Here is a 13,818-nt window from a genome sequence, read left to right on the forward strand (position 1 = left end):
GTTTAAGATGTTACCTACAACTTACATGAAGACATCGAAGTCAAATCTTCAACATAAATCAACATGCAAACAAGAATTCAGCAAGAGGTCAGTGAAAACTTCACAGATCTGGGGTCTCCGTAGAATAGGACTTTAACCCTTCATACCTCCATCATTTTCCACGAAATTTCAGTATGTTATACTACAAGATGTTAGCTACAACTTCCATGAGACATCGAAGCCAAAATCGGACTCCAAACACACATGCAAGCTCACACAAGTTACTGTCTCCTACAAACCGAGCAAGAACAGTCACACGGCTTGAAAACAACCAACCTTACCTCGGTTTTTCGCACTTGAAGTACCTAAAATCTAACATGCAAGAGAAGTTAGAGGACTCCACTTGCCTCTAGGATGAACGACGACGACGACGTACGGCGGCGTACACGGCGAACGGACGGCGGGACACGGCGGCTCCTCCTCGGCTCCGCCTCCTTCCCCCTCTCGGTCTCTCCCTCTCTCTCGCAATTTCTCTCTCTCTCTCGGCCGAATCAAGCAAAACCGGCCACTTTCTCTCTCTCCTCCCCTCTTATACTCCCTAATCCTCATGATTAGTAATGATTGATTTGCCTCAACCAATGGCCAATGCATGGCCTTCTCCTTGCCACTTGTCTTGATCCATGCAAGATGGGCTTTGGAGATGGGCTTGGGCTTGGGCCATCCGGCCATTCCTCCTTGGGCTGGTCGACAGCCTCCTTTGGGCTCTAATGGGCCGACTAGCTTGGCCCACCAAGCTTAGGCCAATGGGTCCAAGGCCCATTCAATTTAATCCCTTTTTCCCTTCTTTTTTTTTTTTTTTGAAATTCTTCTTTAAATATTTTTGAATTTCAATTTTTCACCTTGGCCAAAGTCTTGGGATATTTTTGTTTATTGAAATTTAAATAATATGGCCAAGCATAGATTATTAATCTATTAAATTTAAATTTCCACAATCACAAGCACAAATCATCAAATTTAAAAGACTAATGGCTAAAACATGAGCCATGGAAATTCTACCACCTAATTAAAGACTTTAACACACCTTATAGCTTGGCTTTGAATTTCTGGGATGCCACAAATATGAATTCAATGTATTAATGAAAAATCTACTTTAGGGTCTTGAATACCACATATTCGAATTTCATAATTTTTGAAGGTCATTAGAGTATTTAATCGGAAATATTTCAAAAACCGAGTAATCTGACGCGTTTGGGTTTAGCCAGTTTCAATGCATGGGTCATATCTTTTTGTATGAAGCTCTTTCGGCAAAGTGTTCTTCATGAAGTATATTTCTGTATGTCTTCCCTGAAACATATTCAAATTTCACATTTTTTGAAGATCATTTGCCTATTTAATAAAAATGTTTCAAAAACTGTGCAAGTTGAACTGTTAGAATAGTAGTGCTGTGATGCATGGTCTGTACCGAATTATATGGGAATCTTTTGGTGTTGTGTTCTTCATGAGATATCTTCCTTTAGATCTCATCTATAATGTGCCAGGTTTTCAGAATTTATTAATGTCATTTACTAATTTTTCTGGAGTTTTAATTAGAGGAATGCATTTTGATTTATTTGAAAAAAAAAAAAACTGATGTGTTTTGGAAAATAGATGGAATTCTCCATGTGATGAAATACTTTGAGTGGTTGATTGTGCTGCATATGTGATGGCATATGGCATGTTAATTGGCATGAAAAGTTGGTTGAGATCCTTGATATTGTTGCATCAAATGCCTTGTTAAAATTGAGATACATGTATAAATGAGAATAGAGATGGTAATAAGACTGTTGGAGGTGTGAGCTGACGATGCCCCGAGAGTGTCGGGATGCCCAGAATATGGGGGTGCCAGATGCCCGGTGGCCTAGTGGCGTAATTCCAGAGGGTCCTCAGGAGTTTCAAGATACCCAGTGGTATACAGTACGTAATTCCAGGGGGAATGTCTGGTGGTATGTCGGTACGTAATCCCGGAAGCCCTAGAGGTGTGTGCCGAGAGGATTCCTCGTGATGCTAGTTGGGATGCGAGATGCTCGGAGTGTGTGTGCCGGAGGTTCCTCACGATGCCAGGTTGGGTGCAAGCGATAAATTGAGGGATGCAAACATTGGTCCCTGGAAGAAAAATGATAAGATCCTTGTGAAAGATAAATACTGAAATTGAATCATGTGCATGAGTATATGCATATGGCATGATGCATGATCTGCTTATGAAAGTAAATTGATGCTATTGGATATTGAACATGCGATCATGAAGGCATGAATGGATCTCATGGTGATGTATGCTTGATAGCATGGATGATATGAATCATGGTGATATGTGGACGATGGCATGGCGAGATATGCATGACTGCATGGTGATATATGCATGAATGCTTGATGATAAGTGCATGGTGGTATATGCACATATGGCATGGAGATATATGCATGAATGCTTGATGATAAGTGCATGGTGATATATGCACATGTGGCATGATGATATATGCATGGCTGCAAGGTAAGGTATGCTTGAATGCATGAATGATATGTGCTTTGTTCATGATACATTGATTGTTCTGTTTGACGCATTGAGTAGTTTGGTGGATTTTTACTACTGAGTGGTTGTACTCACCCCTTTTGGGGACTAACATTTCAGACTAGATAAGATACATCTACTGCCACTGCCACCGGTAGATGGATCAAGTGGTTGGATATGACCGCGAGGAGGAGGATAGTAAAGGAAGGAACTGTTGGACGCCGAACTGATCGATGGACTTTAAGTATACGACTATTGGAGGAGATGCCGGTCATCTTTTGAAGTATAGCCGAGTATAGAAGACTACGGCATTTTGATGTACCGATAAACGATGTCCATCTCGTTTAAGTAAATAAAAGTGTTCGCCTTTTACCTATAAATGTTTAATAGGTGTATATCGTTTTCTAAATATAAGGAAGGGAGTTGTTGGATGTGCTTCCGTATATGAATTGCGCAAGGGATCGATCTAAAAGATGTAAACCCCTATGGTTGTATGGACCCACTGCAATTGTAATGGTATCAGAGTGACATGTTATCAGGTCAAGCGAATGGTAATCGAACTGTGGCGACTCTAACGGTTCGGGGGCCATTTGAAGGGTGCCACATTTGTATTGTGACATGATTAAGGCTGTTGAAACCTACGCCACTACATCTTGGAAATTGGTAAACCCAGATTAGTTTGGACTGTGGCATGATCGCCTTGGTCACCCTAGCGCTTCAATGATACATAGAATAATTCAAAATACAAAAGGGTACCCTTTAAAGGATACAAAGTTATTTTTGTCCAAAGATTATAATTATGAGGCTTGTTCATAAGAAAAGCTCATTATCAAACATTCTATAAAAAATATTAATCTTGAATCCCTTTTATTCTTGCAAAGAATTTAGGGTGATATTTGTAGATCAATACAACCATCAAGTGGACCATTTCAATATTTTATGATATTAGTGGACGCATCCTATAGATGGTCCTATGTTTGCCTATTATCTACGCGCAATGTCATATTTGTACGTTTACTTGCGCAGATTATAAAGATCCGAGCACAATTCCCTAATTATCCAATTAAAAGAGTAAGGATGGATAATACCGATGAATTTACATCAAAGAGTTTTAATACTTATTGTGCTTCACTTAAAATCGAGGTTGAGCACCCGATTGCATATGTTTATACTCAAAATGGATTGGTGGAATCCTTGATTAAACATATTCAAATCATTGACCGCACTATTATTTAGAATGAATATTAACGATATAGCATGGGGTCATGTAATTTTGCATGCGGTAGCCCTAATAAGGAGGTGAGGACACCTGGAGTGCCATAACTTGGCACGCCGGGACACTTAAGTGCCATAACTTTAAAATGGTACACTTAAGTGCCATCATCGGAGTAAAATGGGACACTTAAGTGCCACTCCGGCGAAAATCCGGCCAAATGGCTGACGTGGCAATTTTCCGGCGAGTTTAGTCCAAAACGGCGTCGTTTTGCACGCTGACGTGGCAGAGAAAACGCAAAAACGACGCCGTTTCGTGCCTACGTGTAAATAATAATATAAAAATTAATTAAATTATAAAGTATTCAAAAATTTAAAAATTAAGAAAAATTTAAAATTTTTAAAAAATTAAGAAAATTAAAAATTAAAAAAAAAAGGGTGGGGGAGGTCGAACGGGCGGGCTGAGGGCTGAGCCCTCGTTGCCGCCGCCTCCCGCCGTCGCCGGGAAGGGCTGGCGACGGAGGGGGAGGGTCGGCCGGGGTCGCCGGTCCCCGGCCGACCGACGGCGAGGGCTGCGAGCCCTCGCCGCGCGGCGAGGGCTGCGAGCCCTCGCCGAAGCGCGGCGAGGGCCGTGACCCTCGCCTAGATCTGGGCGAGGGCTCGCGGGCCTCGCCGACCCTCCCCACTCCGTCGCCGGCCCTTCCCGGCGGCGGGGAGGTGGCGAGGGCCCGCGAGCCCTCGCCGGAGCAGGCGGGCCGCGACCTCGCCCTAGACCGGGCGGGCCGCGACCCTGCCCGAGATCCGGCGAGGGGGTCGCGGGCCCTCGCCGCCTCCCCCGCCGCCGGAAGGGCCGGCGACGGAGGGGGAGGGTCGGCCGGGTCGCGGGCCGGCGAGGGCGATCGACCGGCGGCGAGGGCCCGCGAGCCCTCGCCCGATCTGGGGCAGGGTCGCGGCCCTCGCCGCGATTTGGCGAGGGCTCGCAGCCCTCGCCCGTCGGTCGGCCGGGGCCGGCGACCCCGACCGGCCCTCCTCCCTCCGTCGCCGGCAAGGGCCGGCGACGGCGGGAGGCGGGCGACGGCGGGGGAGGCGGCGGCGGCGAGGGCTCGGCCCTCGGCCGCCCGTTCGACCTCCCCCACTTTTTTTTTTTTTTTTAAATTCTTAAATTTTAAATTTTTTTAAATTTTCTTATTTTTTTTAAATTTTTAAAAATTTTTAAAATTAAAATTTTAAAATTTTCTTTTAAAAAATTTTTTTTGTTAATTTTTATGCTGATTTGGAGCTCGGCGAGCCACGTAGGCAAAAAATAATAATAAAATATTGCCACGTAGGATTTCCGGCAAGGGTCGCCGGAGGTGGCACTTAAGTGTCCCACTCGAAAAAAAAAGTGGCACTTAAGTGTACCGTTTGGAAGTTATGGCACTTAAGTGTCCCGGCGTGCCAAGTTATGGCACTTGTGCTGTTCTTTGCCCCCTAATAAGATTACGCCCCACTGCTAGTCTTTTACAATCTCTCATTCAAATGGTTATTGATTATGAATAAGATATTTCACATTTACGCACCTTTGGTTGTGTAATATAGGTGTCTATAGCACCGCTAAAAAGAAAGAAAATGGGTCCCCAACGCCATTTGGGCATTTATGTTGGGTTTAATTTACCGTCTATCATTAGGTTTTTGAAACCAACTACCGATGATCTTTTTACTGCCAGATTTGCAGATTGTCATTTCAATGAAACTAGGTTTCCATTAATTAGGATGCTACAACTTCCATGATTATAAAATAAAAATCAGTTAAGGTTTTCTCTTAAAATGAGAAAAAATTATCTTAATTAGACCTAAGGACTCCTGAATGTGAAAACGAAGTGCAACGCATAATCCATTTACAGGTTATGGCCAATAAACTCCCTAGCGTATTTAATGATGCTACTAAGGTAACGAAATCTCATATTCCAATTACAAATGTTTCAGCTAAGATAACCATTCCCGAAGAACATGCTAAAATGAATAAAAATCCCCCGCACTTGAAGCGTGGTAGACCGATAGAATCAAAAGATACTGTTCCTCGAAAACGAAGAGGAAAAAATAAGGAATTTGCTCCGGAAAAGCCTGGCGTTGTGGTTGCTCCCAAAAAGCTTATTGTCTCTAAAGAGATGCAAACCCATGAAAGAAACTTATTATCCCTAAAGAGGTGCAAACCTATGAAAGAAACACTAACCTAGAGAATACTGAGAATTTCATTACATATTGTAATGAGATTTTGGATCGAAATGAAATTATCATTGATGATGCTTTTACATTCTCAGTTGCTCATAAAATTATGAATGATGATTGTGAGCTACAATCTATCATTGAATGCCGTCAAAGGCAAAATTGGCCTAAGCCCAAGGATTCTCCTAGAGACTTGAGATTGATTATAATGAAACATATTCACATATGATTGATATGATTAGATTTCGTTTTCTCATTAACCTAGTAATCTCTGAAAGATTGGAAATGCGTCTTATGGGGGTTGTGACGGCATATCTATATGGCTCATTAGACTATGATATTTATATAAAAATTCCCAAGGGATTCAAAATGCCTAAAGCATGCACTCCCCACAATTTATTCTTAATAAAATTGCAAAGATACTTGTACGGGTTAAAGCAATCCGGTCACATGTGGTATCAACGCCTAAGTGAAGTACATAATTAAGGAAATGTACAAGAATGATCATATCTACCCATGCTTGTTTATTAAGAAATCAGAAACTAGATTTGCTATTGTAGCAATTTATGTCGACGATATAAATTTAATTGGAACTCCAAAAGAGTTAGCTAAAACTGTTGAATATTTGAAAATAGAGTTTGAAGTTAAAGATTTGGATAAAACCAAACTTTGTCTTGGTCTAGAGCTTGAGTATAAAGCAAATGGACAAAGCTTACCCATTGAGCACCCCTATGGTTGTAAGGTCTCTAGATCCCTGAAAGGACCTATTTCATCATAGAGAATCTGATGAAGAGATACTTGGTCCTAAAATACCATATCTCAATGCAATTGAGGCTTTGATGTACTTGGCACAATATACGGAACTAGATATCGCTTTTGTGGTAAATTTATTGGCACGTTTTAGTTCTGAGTCAACTCGGAGACATTTGAATGGAGTTAAACATATTTTCCGTTATCTTGAGGAACCATAGATTTGGAATCATATTATTCCAATGATTCCACTAACTCTAGTTTAGTTGGATATGTTGATGTTGGATATAGATCTAATCCACATAAGACTCGCTCTCAAACCGATTATTTATTTTATTATAACGGCACCGCTATTTCTTAGCGTTTTATAAAGCAATTGCTAGTAACTACATCCTCTAACTACTATGATATTATTGCTTTATATGAAGCTAGAAAAGAGTGTGTTTTGCTAAGATCCGTTATAACGTATATTCATAATTCTTGTTGTTTAATATTAGTTACAAATTCTCCCACTATAATTTATGAAGATAATGTTGCATGTGTTGCACAAGTTAAAGGAGAATCTATCAAAGGTGATAGGAACAAGGATATCTCACCGAAATTTGTCTATACTCATCAACTCCAAGAAAGTCAACAAATTAATGTTAAACAAATTCAATCAATAAATAATCTTGCAGATATTTTTACCAAATCATTACCAACATCAACTTTTGAGAAATTAATATATGGCATTGGCATGCGGCGAGTTTACAAGATGCAAGATTGATTAGCCCAAATAGTGGCTATATGGCTCAATTGAAATGGAGATATTATGAACCATATATTGTACTTTTTTTTTTCTTTTTGTCCGGTTTTTTCCCATAGAGTTTTTCCGGCTTAAATTTTTTAATGAGGCAATTAATACATCCATAAAATGGAGATATTATAAAATTTATGCTCTACACTATTTTTCCCTTTTGTCCGATTTTTGTCCCACTGGGTTTTTCTAGCTTAAGGTTTTTAATGAGATAGTATCATTCGATGCACATTCGTAGTATAATGAATACAATGAATATTCAAGAGGGAGTGTTATGAAATACATAAATGAATATTCATTATATTCATCTTATCTAATATACTTATTATGGTACATTTGTATAATATATTCTAAGTACATCTCCCTATAAAATGAATGTTCATCTCCTATCTAATACATGTATTAGTCAATACATTGATATTAATGATAAGTATATCCTTGTTTTATTAATAATAGGAGCTTAGTTTTTGTCATAGAAATATGGTGATATACTGAAAATAAAATTCTCTCATCTGACTTTCTCTATGATCTCTGGTGTCTGGCTTTTTCTACTATCTTTGGTGTTTACCTATTTTCTTTTCTCAATCTCTTTATTCTCTCTATTATAGATTTGTAATGCAATATTTTACTACAATCTCTTCGCAAATATTGTATTTAACTGATCACAAGTGACCAGTAGCCCTTCCATCTACCATTTACAAGTAGCAAAATATTCAAATTTTCACATTTCAAGGCAATCGGAGTTAATCAAGTTTCCAAAGGAGGAGGAGGATTTGATTGATCCCCATACAAAGACAGGATTTCCTAAGTTAAAGTTTTAGAACTTATCTTCTTAACTTCTTTGCATTTGGAGGAACAATTTTACAAACCTAGCGATGGTTAGTGATAGCTCAAAATTGTAAGCAAATGCAAATGTGAAATGGGCTTCCTTTAAGCGATTCGAAGCAAATGCGAGAAGTTCTCTCCTTATCTGATTTACTCCCCAGCAAATGATAAACTGATTTATATATACCAGGTTTTAGCTTACAATTATGTTTTCTAATTAAGTGCGCTTATTCATCTTATAACTAGCGACGGCGGGGCTTTTCTTTAGCCCCATCTAATGTCTCTGAAGAGACTCATTAATGATAAATATTTTCTCTTGAGATTTTCACTTTTCAAGTGTGCAACTTGTAGAGAGGTTTGGACACCCCCACAGAAGGATGATTAACGGAGGCTTGACCCAAACAATTCAATAGTTTATGTTTTAAGTAGATGAACATATTTATGGCACATCAATGGCCTAAGCATAGAGTGCAAAATTTGGTTATCAATGTATGAGTATAATAATGCCCGGTTTGTCAACCCAATCATGCTAATTACAATTTTTTTCTTATTTTATAGCTATCTAATGCTTATATTAGCATCTCTTTTAATTGTCAAACTTAATTTCTAACCTTGGTTCTATACCATTTGAAGTGTAAGAGATTGGAGATTCTAATCAGTTTTTTCTTTTGGTCAATTCATATCACATAATATCAAAAAACAAATGCAAAATTCTAAATTCATCAGTAAAGTAAGATCTTTCATTTGTATCATGCAAGTACCAACCAAAGTTTTTTATTTTATTTTATTTTATACTTTATCATATTATCTACTATGTTTACTTTACGAGTGTATTTCTTATTGTTCACCAAATTCCATATTTTTTATTAACTATCTACAAGTATAACTTTTGTTTTCTTATTTTAAGAAAGCCGCATGGCATATCGGAATTATTATTGGTACACCATGAAATCACTCTCTTCTCAATTTACTTGTGGATATTCAACAACTTAAAGGTAGCCATTTACCATTCTCCGATGTGCTCCATTCCAAGAATCTTCAACTTCTCTATCTTAATGATGGCTCAAAATTGTAAAGATTCCTAATATTCCGTATAAAATAAAAGGCTTGTGAAGACTTTATTTAATGGGGACTTCAACTAAGGAATTTTTCTTGCATCCATAGAAAATTTGGTCTCTTTGGAGATAATGTATTTATGTTATTGTATGTCAACATCTGGATTTTTGTCGACCCATCAAGCATCAATTTTTGTAAAGAAAAAAAAATAACGAATAAAAAAAAAGAAAGAAAAGAACAAAAAGAAGGGGCTCCAATTTGGTAAAAATGGAAAAGCCCTTATCCAAGTTACCCAAGCCCGGTTGTTCATGTTGTGCTTGTCTTTTGTTTTTTCGGCTTCCTTGGTTTGTTTTGCCGCGTGTTCTAGTTTTACATCTCAGCATCCTTCCACTCATAATGTTTTCTCATATTGAGTGTAAGTTTTGGTGCTGTGATCTTTTGTATAGTTGGTCTTTCCTTAATATATTTATTACCTTTTACCAAAAAAAAAGTTACCCAAGCCCGGCCAATCAATTTGCAGGGACCAGAAATTCAATCCAATTCATCACCAGCATAAGCCCACATGATCATTTAAAAGCCCACAGGAGCCCATAAAAAATGCCCATGACAATTGGAAAGGTGGAATCCTCTATCCGGTACCCTCCCCTTCGCCGGCCACGAATCGACGCCAACACCCGCCGTTCCCCATCTACCACCGAGTACCTCCGGTCGCTGGCCGACGGAGAATCGAGAATACCGGAGCGGAGGACACGAAAAATTTCATTATCTCTGATCAAGAGGATTCCTTAGCTTCCGGACCACGAATCGTCGCTTGCATTCACCGCTCACCACCTCCAGTCGCTGCAGACTTCCATGTTTTCCAGGTGCTGGCCACCATTGATAAGAAAAAAAAAAAAAAAACGAAGCAGAGCAGGTCTATAAGCGTTTTCTTAGCCTAATTCACCTTCTCCGACGTTCTCAGTTCACTAACAATCATCGCCATCGCCGTTCGACATTGCCTAGCCGAAGTCGAACCAGCTCTCTTTGCCCCTGTTTCTCAGCGAAGGAGTCCGAAGTGTTCAGTTAATGCTTGAGACTCCTCCTCCAACGCCGATATTCATCTCCAGCGTGTCTGGGACGTCCAGTTTCTGATTTGCCCATTCGCCGAGGCTAGAGTTCCGATCTCGCCAAGGTAAGAATACATGCTCTGTTTCGGTTCTTTAATGAGCAAAAACAGAGGCCGAAAATCCTAGCTTCTGTTTGTGACAGATTCAACTGCAATTGAAGTACTACGGATGATCAGAACCTGTGGTGTTGCTGCTGTAATAGTCTAGGTATGAATTTCCATTTCGTTGTGGCATTTAGACTTCATGGCTGAGACAACGTGAATTTCCAGGTCCCAAGACTCTCAACTCTAATGGCTTCTTCTTCACAGCCCAGACGAAATTACGATGTCTTCCTTAATTTCAGAGGCAAAGATATTGGCAACAACTTCGTGGGTCATCTATGCAAGGCCTTGTATCGGGCTGGCTTAACGACGTTCGTGGGATAGCAAGAAACTAAGGAAGTGAGAGGCAATAACGCCCTCGATCATGAGGGCGATCAAAGAATTGCTCATTGCAATCATCATCTTCTCGGAGAGCTACGCTTCGTCGTCGTGGTATTTGGAAGAGCTGGTCAAGATATTGGAGTACGAGAAGATGAATGAACAGGATGCGATGCCTATATTTTACAAAGTGGAATCAAGGAAAGTAGGAGGAAGGCACGGGAAATCATGGGCAGCAAAGCATGGAGTCAAGTCAAGAAATGGAAGGAAGCTCTCGTTGATGCTTCTAATTTGTCGGGGTGGCATCAGGAAAACAGGTAATTCTAATATATAATCACCTATGAAAAATGATAGACAGATCGAGACCCACCTGGTCCAAAGGCGCGCAGGTCCATTCGTGCCTTCTCCTCTTTAGTTCGAGATTTCTTGCGCGTTTTCTTTTATTTTTGGATATTGACACAAGATATCTATATTGCATAAAGGGGCGTCAATGAGTTAGCTCGAGCCGGGCACGCATTAACCAGTCCCGGAAAGCCCTGGTTGGGTCAGGTTAGCAGGAGCCTGGAAAATAGAAGAAGATAAAATTAATGGAAAAATAGCGATGGAAGGGTCGGTCCTCCGGTGCTCAGATTTGCCCACATTGCTAGGACTAGGAGTTGCTTTTACTGCTCAACCTCTGCTGTTTGAAGTTCTTGGTAAAACTTTTAATTTTGATCGTGCACACAAACATTTGTAGTAGCAGATTGTAAAGCGTGATACACAATGTTTATGCCGAGCTTCTCAATGCAGTGTGAATCCAAATTTAGTGAATTAAATGCGTGATGACCATTTATTTTATGAAACTCACATATGACGCTCTAAGGTGCACAGAATCAGCTGTTATGATTCACTCGATCTAACGGACGGCATCCAAGGAAGAAACTCCCCAGCGCATTGAAGTTTATTGGAAGTGCACCGATATTTTATTTTTTGTGCGAAGCTTTAAATGGACAATTATTTTGCTTTGATCAACATGCATGCTATCATATTTCAGGAGTAACTTGTCATCAACCAACTTTTATTTTTTGTTCGGGTAGCAGTAATTAGGATCCATGACGTCGGATGGCGTCATGTTGATACTCGAAGGAGAAGTCTCTTTAGGTATTTGTATACATAATTTTCACCATAGATAGTATTGACTTCTAAATGCTATGCAAAAAGGTAAAGAGTTATAAAACTTTATGTATGAAGGCAATCCATCACGCCCATATGTGAGAGATAATTGGTTAGTTTTCGCCATATATTGCATAGATAGATAGATGCTCAGCTGAAAGGTCAATTTATAGAACTTCATAGATTATAATTTTTTAAATCCACGCTGTTTATGAATTTTTTTCCAAAACATCATAATATTAATTTTTTTCTTCTTCAAAAGTATTTGAGTCCTTAACATTAAATTTTTCCCATGCATGGCAGACGTATGTCCCTTGTACGATTCCTAAAGATCCAACTATCACATTAACATATTATTATCTTTCGTTCATGTATATTTGATGCATTAACCATGAGAAAATTCAAAAAGAAAGTGGGCAACTTCAAAACGTTCGAACTAAAAGTTAGAAAAATGCCACGTAAAAACTTGGTCAGATTGTTATCAATTCAATCAGCATCAACAGAAAATGGCTTGTTAATGCAAGTAGCTTTTGTCCATTCATGTTGCAAAGATCCATTTATATAATAGAAAGTGCATAACAAAATCTTCCCATGCAAAAGCGTGCTTAAAATAATTGAAAGAAACTAATAGTTTAATGGTATTTTTTATAAGCTTGATTTTAGGAAAGCGTGGCATCTATGTGGAAGAGAGCCTCCTCATATCACGAGGGAGGTGGACTGGTTAAGATGTGCAAAACTGACCCGTACACCACTTAATCGATAAATAAGGCTCCGTTCGTCTCGTAGAAAATAATTGTTGAAAAAACATTTTCCGGATTTTTCAGCGTTCGTTCACAAAAAATGAATTTTTGGTGAAAATGTTTTCCATGAAAAGAAAAAAAGCTTTCTAAATTATGGGAAAATATTTTATATTTTTGAAAAGTGAAAAACATTTTTCTCACTTGATCTCTCTTATCTCATACCTCTACAAATCATTACTTCCTCCTCCCATTTCTTCTTCTTTTCTTTTTTTATTCAAATTATTTTTTAATTTTCTTTTTCTTTTTTAATTTGAATTATTTTTAATTTCCTTTTTCTTTTCTTTGTTTCCCATTTTCTTCTTTCTTGACTAGTTGTCGGCTGTCGCCAAGCGAACCTCGAGCTCATCAATCTCAAGCTCGCATCCGTCGATCTAGCAAGCATCCGTCGATCTAGCAAGCCTCGAGCTCGACGCTTACGCTCGATATATGAAGAAAAAGATTTTCCTTACCAAAAAATGAAGAATATTTTCCATTTAATTTTCAAGTTTCATCCGAACACCAGAAAATAATTAGATTTTCCTGAAAAATGGCTTCTTGGAAAATATTTCCAGAAACACCACATTTTCCGCAAAACGAATGGAGCCTAAATAAATCAACAATTTGGGATTTATATATTTACAAACACATTCATTTCGAGAAAATTATATGCCATGCCTTCACATTCCTAAGATAGATTAGTATACTGCATCTTTCCTCGAAAAATCTGGCACATATATATGCTTTCCTATCGAAGGAAGGCACAACCATTATAACAATTGTAAGCTGTAGAAATTATTTGAATTCCACCAAAACTATAAAAACGGGCACATTATCTTCGAACTTGTTTCTATGAAGAGGTAGAGTCTAGACTCTAGAGGCTGTCTATCTTACTCGGATGGAATATAAATTGACCTAGTGTTGAACATACCGAAGAAGAATCAAATTCATGTGGACTTCTTCATGAACTTATCGATCCTTCTGCATTTCGGTAACTCAT

This window comes from Eucalyptus grandis, chromosome 8, assembly GCF_016545825.1.
Source record: "Eucalyptus grandis isolate ANBG69807.140 chromosome 8, ASM1654582v1, whole genome shotgun sequence".
Classification (NCBI taxonomy): Eukaryota; Viridiplantae; Streptophyta; class Magnoliopsida; order Myrtales; family Myrtaceae; genus Eucalyptus; species Eucalyptus grandis.